The sequence below is a fragment of the Mus caroli genome, chromosome X, assembly GCF_900094665.2.
Source record: "Mus caroli chromosome X, CAROLI_EIJ_v1.1, whole genome shotgun sequence".
Classification (NCBI taxonomy): domain Eukaryota; kingdom Metazoa; phylum Chordata; class Mammalia; order Rodentia; family Muridae; genus Mus; species Mus caroli.
Genome location: NC_034589.1, coordinates 112180259 through 112190045, shown reverse-complemented (window position 1 = coordinate 112190045; position 9787 = coordinate 112180259). Strand labels below are relative to the sequence as shown.

Here is a 9787-nt window from a genome sequence, read left to right as displayed (position 1 = left end):
CAGAAAGGCTAAAATCAAAAACTCATGTGACAGCAGATGCTGGCAAGGATGTGGAGAAAGAGGAACACTCCTCCATTGCTAGGGGGATTGCAAGTGGATACATCCACTCTGGAAATAAGTTTGGCAGTTTCTCAGAAAATTGGACATAGTACTACCTGAGGACCCAACTATATCCTACTTGGCATATTCTCTAACATACAACAAGGAAACATACTCCACTATATTCATAGCAGCCTTATCTATTATAGCTAAAAGCTAAAAACAACCCAGATGTTCCTCACTAGAGGAATGGATACAGAAAATGTGATACATTTACAAAATGGAGTACTACTCAGTTATTAAAAGCAATGACTTCCTGAAATTCTTAAGCACATGGATGGAACTAGAAAATATCATCCTGAGTAAGGTAAGAACAGTTTCAAATAAAACCACACATGGTATGTACTCACTGATAAGTGGGTATTAGGAAAAAAATCTCAGAATGCCCATAATACAACTCACAGACAATATGAAAGAAGAAGGATGACCAAAATGTGGATGCTTCAGTACTACTTAGAAGGGAGGACAAAGTAATCATCAAGGCAGGTAGACGTAGGAAGTTATTTTTGAGGGAGAGATGAGGGGGAAGGGGAAAGGAGGGCAGGTGTGGAAGGATGTTGAGGAGAAGTCCAGAGGATCAGGAAATTGAACGGTGGTATGTAGCAGTGGGAGATGGAGACCTGGGGGTAGCTACTAGAAAGTCCCATATTCCAGGAAAGCAAGAGGCTCCCAGGACACATTGGGCATGACATTAGCTGTAATACCCAACAGAGGGGAAAAAGAATCTGTAGAGACCATATGCAGATGGGTGCATCCACTCATCTCAACAATATTAACCCAGAATTACCCTTGTCTAAAGGAAATACAGGGAAGAAGAGTGATCAGCAACTCAAGGAAAAGCTATCCAGAGACTGTCCCACCTAGGGATCCATCACACCTGCAGATAACAAAGCCTGACACAATTGCTGATGCCAAAAAGTGCTTGTTGACAGGAGCCTGGTATGGCTGTCCCCTGAGATGTTTTGCCAGAACCTGACCAACACAGACGCTGATGTTCAGAGCCAACAATAAGCTGATCACAGGGACACCAATGGAGAAGGTGTTGGAAGGACTGAAGGAGCTGAAGGGATTTACAACCCCATAGGTAGAACAATACCAAACAGACCCCTCTCCCAAAGTTCCCAGAAAGTAAACCACCAAGGCATATACATGGTGGGACAAATGGCTCCATCTCCATATGTAAGCAGAGGATTGTCTTATCTGGTATCAGTGGGAGGGGATGCGCTTGGTTCTGTGGAGAGTGGATGCCCCAGTGTACAGGAATGCTAAGGAGGTTAGGCAGGCATGGGTGTGTGGTTGGGTGGGTGGGTGGGGAATCTCCCTCATAGAAGCAGCGGGAAGGAGGAGATGGGATGAGGGTTTGTGGAGGAGAAACTTGGAAGGGAAATAACATTTGAAATGTAAATAAATAAAGTAATCAATAAAAATAAAAAATAAAATATAATAAAATATACCTCACAAGTTTTTTTTTTCCAAATGCCTATAAACACTCATCTACAATAGCTATGGTTAAATTCATGTAACTCTGATCAATGCAATAATTTTCTAATTTAGTTTTGATTTCATAAAATGAAAAGACATTGATAATTGTTCAAATGTAAACACATTTTAACTCCACGTTTTTTTTTTTTAATTAGATATTTTCTTCATTTACAGGAGCCTAGTATAATTGTCCTCTGAGAGGCTCCACTTAGCCACTGACTGACTGAAACAGATGTAGAGAGCCATAACAAAACATTAAAGGAAGCTCAGGAATTCTTATGGAAGAGTTGGGGGAAGGGCTGAGGAACTAAGAGGAGATGGGAACTCCACAAGACCACAGTTTCAACTAACCTGGACCCATGGGGGTTTCCAGAGAATGACACACCAATCAAAAAGAATAAAGAGCAGGACATATGTGGCCTGTGCATATGTATCAGATGCGTATCTTGGTTTTCATGTGGGTCCCCTAATAACTTGAGTGGGGACTTGTTGTGGTAAATGTTTACCTAAATATGCCCCAGCAATGAAAACACAACATAGTTAATATGATTACATGCTGTGCGCCTAGACTGGGCAGATCTACTGCTACACTACCATCTTCCACATATGTGAGATCCCTTAGAAATATATGAGATCCCTTAGAACTTGTGGTTTCTCCAGGCCAGATACTTCTACTCTGCTTTTATTCTTCTTCCTCCTCCTCTGCATCCTCTCCCTCTTCTATTTTTTTCCTTCTTCTCTCTGCCACCTTCTGCTCCACCTTCCCTTTTATCTGCCAAACACCAGCTCTCCTTTACTTTACAAATTATTGTGGGAAGCAGGTTTACAGGAAATCACCTGAGTACTGACTCATTCCTTGTTCACAGCCACTCACAGGAGAATGGAATTGACATCAAATATAATTAACCCTAGGGCTTTCCACAACAGGAACTGTCCCTGACACTGTTTCCTGCTTTTGGATTTCGTTCCCCTAACTGGGCGGTCTTCTCTGGCTACAGTTGGAGAGGATGTACCTAGTCCTGCAATGACTTGAGACAAATGGATGGAACTAGAAAATATTATCCTGAGTGAGGTAACCCAGACCCAGAAAGTCAGGTATGACAGTAACCTAGAATAAATGTCCCTTGGGAGGTTCATCTAACAGCAGATATAAACAGATGCAGAAATACACTGCCAAATATCACATGGAACTCAAGAAAGTCTTGGGGAAGAGTGGGAGACAGAATTCATCAAGCTGGAGTGCCAAGGACAATCACTGGCTTGGAGAGGAGTTCTGAGAGAAAAGGTGTCTAGGAGCAGCGAAAAGAATTACTTGAAGGTTTTGTTTTTGTTGTTGTTTTGATATTTTAAGTATTTACATTTCAAATGTTATCCCCTTTCCCAGTTTCCCCTCCAAAATCCCCCTCTCCCATCCCTCCTTCCCCTGATTCTATAAGGATGCTCCCCCTACCACTCATTAACTCTCACCTCACAGCCCTGGCATTCCCCTACACTGGGGAATCGAGCCTTCATAGAACCATGAGTTTCTCCTCCTACTGATGCAATAGAATGCCATCCACTGCTACATATGCAGCTTGAGCCACGGGTCCCTCCATTTGTACACTTTGGTTGGTGGTTTAGTCTCTGGGAGCTCTGGTGTGTCTGGTTGGTTGATATTGTTGTTCTTCCTATGGGGTTGCAAAGCCCTTCTGTTCCTTCAGTCCTTTCTCTACCTCCTCCAATGGATAACTCCATGCTAATGGGGTTCCAGTGGTTGGTTGCAAGCATCCATCTCTATATCTGTCAGGCACTGGCAAAGCCTCTCAGGAGACTATAGCAGGCTCCTGTCAGCAAGCACTTCTTGGCATCCGCATAGTGTCTGGGTTTGGTGGCTGTATATGGGATGGATCCCAAGGTTTGGATGGCCTTTCCTTCAGTCTCTGCTCCACACTTGGTCCCAGTATTTCCTTTAGACAGGAGCCCTTAATCATGGACCCAAGCTGATTCTCTGTGTTCAGCTTGACATAAATTTTCCAGTCTGCTTCTCTGTGTTCTGCTTTCTCTTTATAGTCTCTCTGTATTTCTTTCTATATCCTGCTTGCTTACTATTTAAGAGAGCTCTCTGTCCATTTCCTGCTTGCAGATATGTGTGTCCATTCTCCAAGCGGTTCTGTCTTTTTAACCTAAAAAAATCTCTGGATAGCTCATCTTCTGCAGAACACAGATTCAGTCTTTTATTATACATATCAATCCAGTAATTTACTGCAGGTTTTCCTTTTGATTATCTTATGTATCAGCATCCCATGACCCCTGAACTTAGATTCTTAAGAGACATTGAGGATACTTATTTTTCTTAACATTGCAAGTGTTAAGAGATCTTACTGCCTTTGTTAACGACAAAAAATAAGGTAGTTGGGTGGGACCTTGCCATGAAATTACCATTTTCCACCACAGCTGGGCTTGAATTCTTTGTGTCCCAGGTTGACTTTGAACTGAAGAATCTGCGTTCATTTGTATCTGCCTATCATTGTATCTTTCTGACAAGCTGGCTAATAGTATAGCTACTTCTGTTTCTTTAGATTCATGAAGCCCCTCATAATTCATATTGCACTTTTATATTTTTGCATAGATGAGAATGTATATTTTTCAAATGCATTTATTTAGAGCTCTTTCCCATAGCCTTAAAAGCTGTACTGAAGGTACCAGTGTTTACCATTTTGCTGAACAAAGCCTTGACTCCTGGACTCCTGTTGTCTCTAATTATCATGGAATCATTCACATTAATAGGGAGAACATTCCTTGGAAAGAAGTAGTGCAATACTGCTAGTAGGTTCAGAAAATATGTACATTATTAGAAAAACAAGACTTATGCCCACAACAGCTTTTGACACTCTTGGTTGGTAACACAGTGTATTGTCCCAGGGGCAGGAACCATGTCGCTCTGTCACCACAAAGACCATGCCAGGCTCTGTACTGGAGGTGTCCAGGACACCACAAGAAGACCTACTCAGTCTACTAACCTGGGTCCATAGGACTCACAGAGACTGTAATTGTAGCAAAATTCTTACTGGATCATACTTTTGGCCTTTGAACCAATTGAAAAATTTGGACTGTATAACATGGGATCGATCGCTTTCTTTTGTGAATATATATACATATATATATATGTACATGTAAATGTGTATATATGTGTCTGTGTGTGTGTGTGTGTGTGCGCGCGCGCGTGTGCACGCGTGTCTCCATAAAAAATGTCAAAAGTTCAGAATACAACATGATAAGATTGTTAACTGGCTAAATACTCGCTGTTCAGCCTTATGTATTTTACAGATTTATATTGTCATTTGAATCAAATTTGTCCCTGGCTATCAGCTTTATGGAGAAAAACCTAGATGTGAGAGTCATGATTTTCAAAAAACAAAATAAAACTGGATGTAAGAATGTTTTTCTATGGGAAAAATATTCTAGATTATGTTCTGTGGCTCCTCACAGAGATAGCACTCTACTGCAGACAGACTAATCTCAAGGAAATTGCTATCAAAGAATAAAATTTTGTAAGTTTGTTTCTTTAAATTGTAACATTGCTGTCAAATAGGATACTACAACATAATTCCATAAAACAAAGTCATAAAAAGTTCACATTATAGTGGTTAAGAACAGAAATATCTGATGGTATGTATTTTTGTAAGAGCCATTTTCATGAAAGTTAAGAGCTCAGTTTAAATAGAGCTTTTGATTTAGTTAGTCCTTGATTTTTCTATAATGTATAGTTATGCTTTACTCTTATCTCTTTTCTGGGGAATCTCATACCTTGTTCTGCATTCCTTTAAATGACTAATTTCTGATTAATTTTCTTTTATGAGGTCCTAGAAATAGAACCTGGGGTTTTGTAGGTTGTATGCAAGAGCTACTGCTGAGTTAAATCCCCCAGCCTTACTTTCCTTCTAAAGATAGTTCCTTTCTTAGTTTTTCTATTTTTTCTTTACTACTTAGGTACTGATAGCATATAAATAATAATATAATATCCAATAATTATGCAAGATATTTTAATAAATAACATTAATCTCTGGGTAGAATTAACATTATTGAAAATAAATAATGTATACATTTAAGCAATTAGAACTGGAAAGCAATTAATGTTCTCTGGAATTGTAACATAAAATACAAAAACTAAGTTTACTGCAAACAAAGTAATAATGTTAGGATATTTGAGTATTACAATAGGAAGAAGTGGAATTTACTAAAACAAGAATATAAAGGAAGAATGAATGAACCCATGAAATAGTAAATTTACTTCTTATACTTTTTATAAGAAAAAACGTATGAAATACTATATTTAGTATCATCTTTTACTAATTTCTTCCATTTCCCTTAAAGTATTCCATGATTTTTATTGTTATGAAATACTTCCCTTAAAGAAACTTGGGGGATAACTCCACATCATTTAAATGAGACCTTTGATACGTATATTAAATTTAGAGCTACACATTACATATCTAAATGTCACTCCTTTGTAAAGCCATTCCTTTAATTTTTTTTTCAAGACAGGGTTTCTCTGCGTAGCCCTGGCTGTCTTGGAACTCACTCTCTAGACCAGGCTGGCCTCGAACTCAGAAATCTGCCTGCCTATGCTTCTCAAGTGCTGGGATTAAAGGCGTGCGCCACCACTGCCTGGCTTCTATAATCTTTACACATGTATTTATTCTCTTTTTTCCACAGTAAAATAAAATAAGTCAATGCAATTGCAATTGAAATGATTTATCATCATTTAAAGAAAGGAAAAAGTAACTAGTTATATCTATTACTTGTGATATTTTAAAACTTGGAAGCAATTTTAATCTTACAGATATATATTAAACTACAAGATACCCTTTCTCTGATTCTTTTGTGCATGCAACCTCTTCAATACTGCTTCAAACATGCTTTATACTTAGAAAGCCACTACTAAATTAGATATATCAAAAATTACAGAATTTATGTATATTATAACATTTTATTTTGTCAAAAAAATCCTTGAAGGTTTGATAATTAACAACATAATGCACTTTAGATTAGATGAGTCTGTTTTAAAACACTTTGGACATTAATTTTAGTGAAAATATTCACTTATTATCCTTCACTTTAGATACTGTCACACCTTTCTTTGAATATCTTTTCTTGACACTTCTCAATAGTAAAGATTAGTTACTTTATATTATATACTTTCTTTGAGTTTGATTGGTGGTTTTTACTGGAATCAATCCACATATTATTGACTGTAATAATATGAAATTACTATTATTTATTTTCATTTTATCTAATAAAGTGACATGAAATTTTAATTGACACTGTAGTAATAATAGTCACTTTAATGGATTTGCAAATAATATTTCAAGAAAAATGCTTTATTGTGAACTTTGTGGGTTTTTTTATCATAGAGAGATTTTCACATATATATACATATATATGTATATAAATATATACACATATACATATATATGTATATATATATATATACACACACATATATGATTTATCACTAATCAAAACTCTAGAATGATTTTATTAGTTCCCAATAGATCTAGTGGTTTAAAATATACTTCTGAAGCTGGACATGGTGGGGCATACCTTTAAATCAAACACCAGGGAGGCAGACAAAAGCAGGTGGCTTTTATGAATTCAAGGCCACCTCATCCAATAATGCCTAGATAGTGTGACAATGTCCCCAAAATACATGATTCTGCAATAATTTATTCCATCTCTAAAAATGCTATTGGAAATTCTTGGTCTAATAAATCAATTGGTACTGATCTGACTAATACAAGTCCCTTCAAATAACTTCCCATGTTACATTGACTCCCCTTCCATCATTTCATGAGCATGTTATTTCCCTGAAAAAAAAAAGTGTCTGAGGCTTGTCCTATAATCTCCAAATTCAATGTCTGTATTAAAAATGTGAAAAGTTATTTTGATTTCCTTAATGAGAAGTGCTATTTTGCTGTGTATAACTGATAAACAGTTGTTATTTCAATCTGAAACATAAACACTATTCAGCTTATTTTAATATTTTCCTCTTTCCTATATTTGAAATCTCTTTGTTGTAGAAAAACACATTGACACTTTTCCTAAATATATTTTTTTATTAACTATCCCCCCATGTGTAACCAATATCCTTCTAATCTTATATCATTACTATTGTAAACACTGTCAGGATTGCTGATTTATCATTCCTCACAGATGGATAAGGCTATTCATGGCATTTCTAATACAATAGCCTACAAGGACCTTCCTACAAGGACCTTCTAGCCCTATTAATGATTACCAGCAGTAAAGGATCTTTCTTCTTTAAATTTATATCTCTTTCCAGTAAACAAAGTGTGTAGTGTTTTTTTTGCAATGGAGAATTAAAATCCATTTCTGGTGGACAACCAAGATCAATGGAAATTGCCTATATTGTTTGGAAACATCATCAGCTTCCCTGAGAGACTAATATTTCATAGGAAAATATACTTGATCTGTAACTGGACTTTTTCTTTAATAACTTATGGCCTCTGGGAGCAACATTATCTGCTCATTCAATATTTCAATCCAAACTATATTTATTCCTTTTTAGAAAAAAAGAGTTATCTATTTTTATTTCATATGTATGAATTTTTGTATTCATGTATGCATATGCACCACTTGCATGTTGGGTATCTCAAAAGGACAGAAGATGGTGTCATATCAATTGGAACTAGAACTAAAGACAGTTGTGAGTCACCATGTGGGATCTGGGAACTAAATTCAGATATTTTTGAAGAGCAGTCAATGCCATTATCCAGTGAACAACTTTCTGGAGCCTCCATTTTTTTAAGAGAGTACTTGAAATAGATTACAAAGTAATAGATTTTAATGTGTTTTTCATTAATTCTTTATTTTGGGTATTGTTGCTCAATCCTGTTTGTACTCTCATCTCATCACACAACCCTCTATTAAAAATTTCCATCCACTTTCAAACTCACATCTTTTATAAAAGTAGTTCATTGATCATTTGTAAGTTAGAACACTTTGTGGTATTCGTGAAACATGATTTGAACAAAAGTTCTCTGTTGTATGTTCCTGGAATGGGTTAAAATATTAAAATGTATACATCTCCCGAGATGTTGCAGGTGTTGCTGCTGTATCACTTGTGCATCAGTAGGTGACAGAGAGGAGAGAGGCTATATCTATGCTCTGACCTGTGAACAACTGACTTAACAACAGTCTCTGAAGAAAGCAAGCCTGAGATGACCAATATACTGGTGCCATGGCTCCAGATAGGGAGCTAGCTTGAGTGAAGCTTCAGTACAGCACCACTAGGCCCATACAGAATTACAGGAGGAAGACATAATCCCTGCCTTGGGCATAGCTTGAGAAGCACCCTATATAGGACAGTAGACCCAGGTAGGAGAGAGCCATAGATAGACAACCACCACAAGGGCCCATGTGGGTGGACCAAATGAGAAGAAACTCATGCAGACCACCAGTCTGACTCCATGTACCCAGAGAGGAAACAAGTCTGAGATGACTATCAGCATGGTGTCATACTCGACTAGATTGGCATACAATGCCTGAGATGACCTTGTGCCTTAATGCACAGGAAAGGCATGACACTCCTGAAATGATTCCTTAAACAGCTCGAGACTTTCAGAGACTACAGGCACCACTAAGAATAACAAGTGTTGGAAAAATTCAAGAGAAGGAAAACAGTAAGATGTGGGCACAAATAAGAGAGGGAGAACTGGAGGTTGAGGTGAGTAACAGCCACCTGTGGAGCATGGTGGAGTCCTGGCTTGTGCTGATACTGGGAGCTATTTCTAAGTCAGTGGCCTTGCAGCAGGGCTCTTGGTCTGTTTCCACCTAAGGCCAGACAGATGTTTTCAGTATAGGCTGACACCTGAGACCATGTTTGTATGTATTGCTGCTCAGACAAAAGGGTACCCTGGGACTCAGAAGCACAGGATCCACACAGGTATGAGAGAAAGCCTACTTCTTGGAGTGATTGTAGCTTGTAGGGGAGGGTATCCCAAGATGTGCTGAGGAGTTCAGGAGTCTTAACTCCACTCCACTTCTTCCCTTTTTCCCTTATCTTCATTGCTTCATTGATTCTTCTGATGAGTGAGTCATACAAGCACCAAATCTTAAGAAAGAGATTTATTTGAGGGTCCATGGTATAGAAGGATGAATCCAGGGGTGGCTGCCTTACTCCTGGGAGTAGACATCAAGGAATTGA

The 9787-nt window shown here is 37.8% G+C and overlaps 1 pseudogene; it reads left to right on the top strand.

Moving 5' to 3' along the window:
* The first annotated feature begins 8664 nt into the window (after positions 1 to 8664).
* Positions 8665 to 8787, top strand: LOC115030205 (annotated as a pseudogene).
* Positions 8788 to 9787: the final 1000 nt, after the last annotated feature.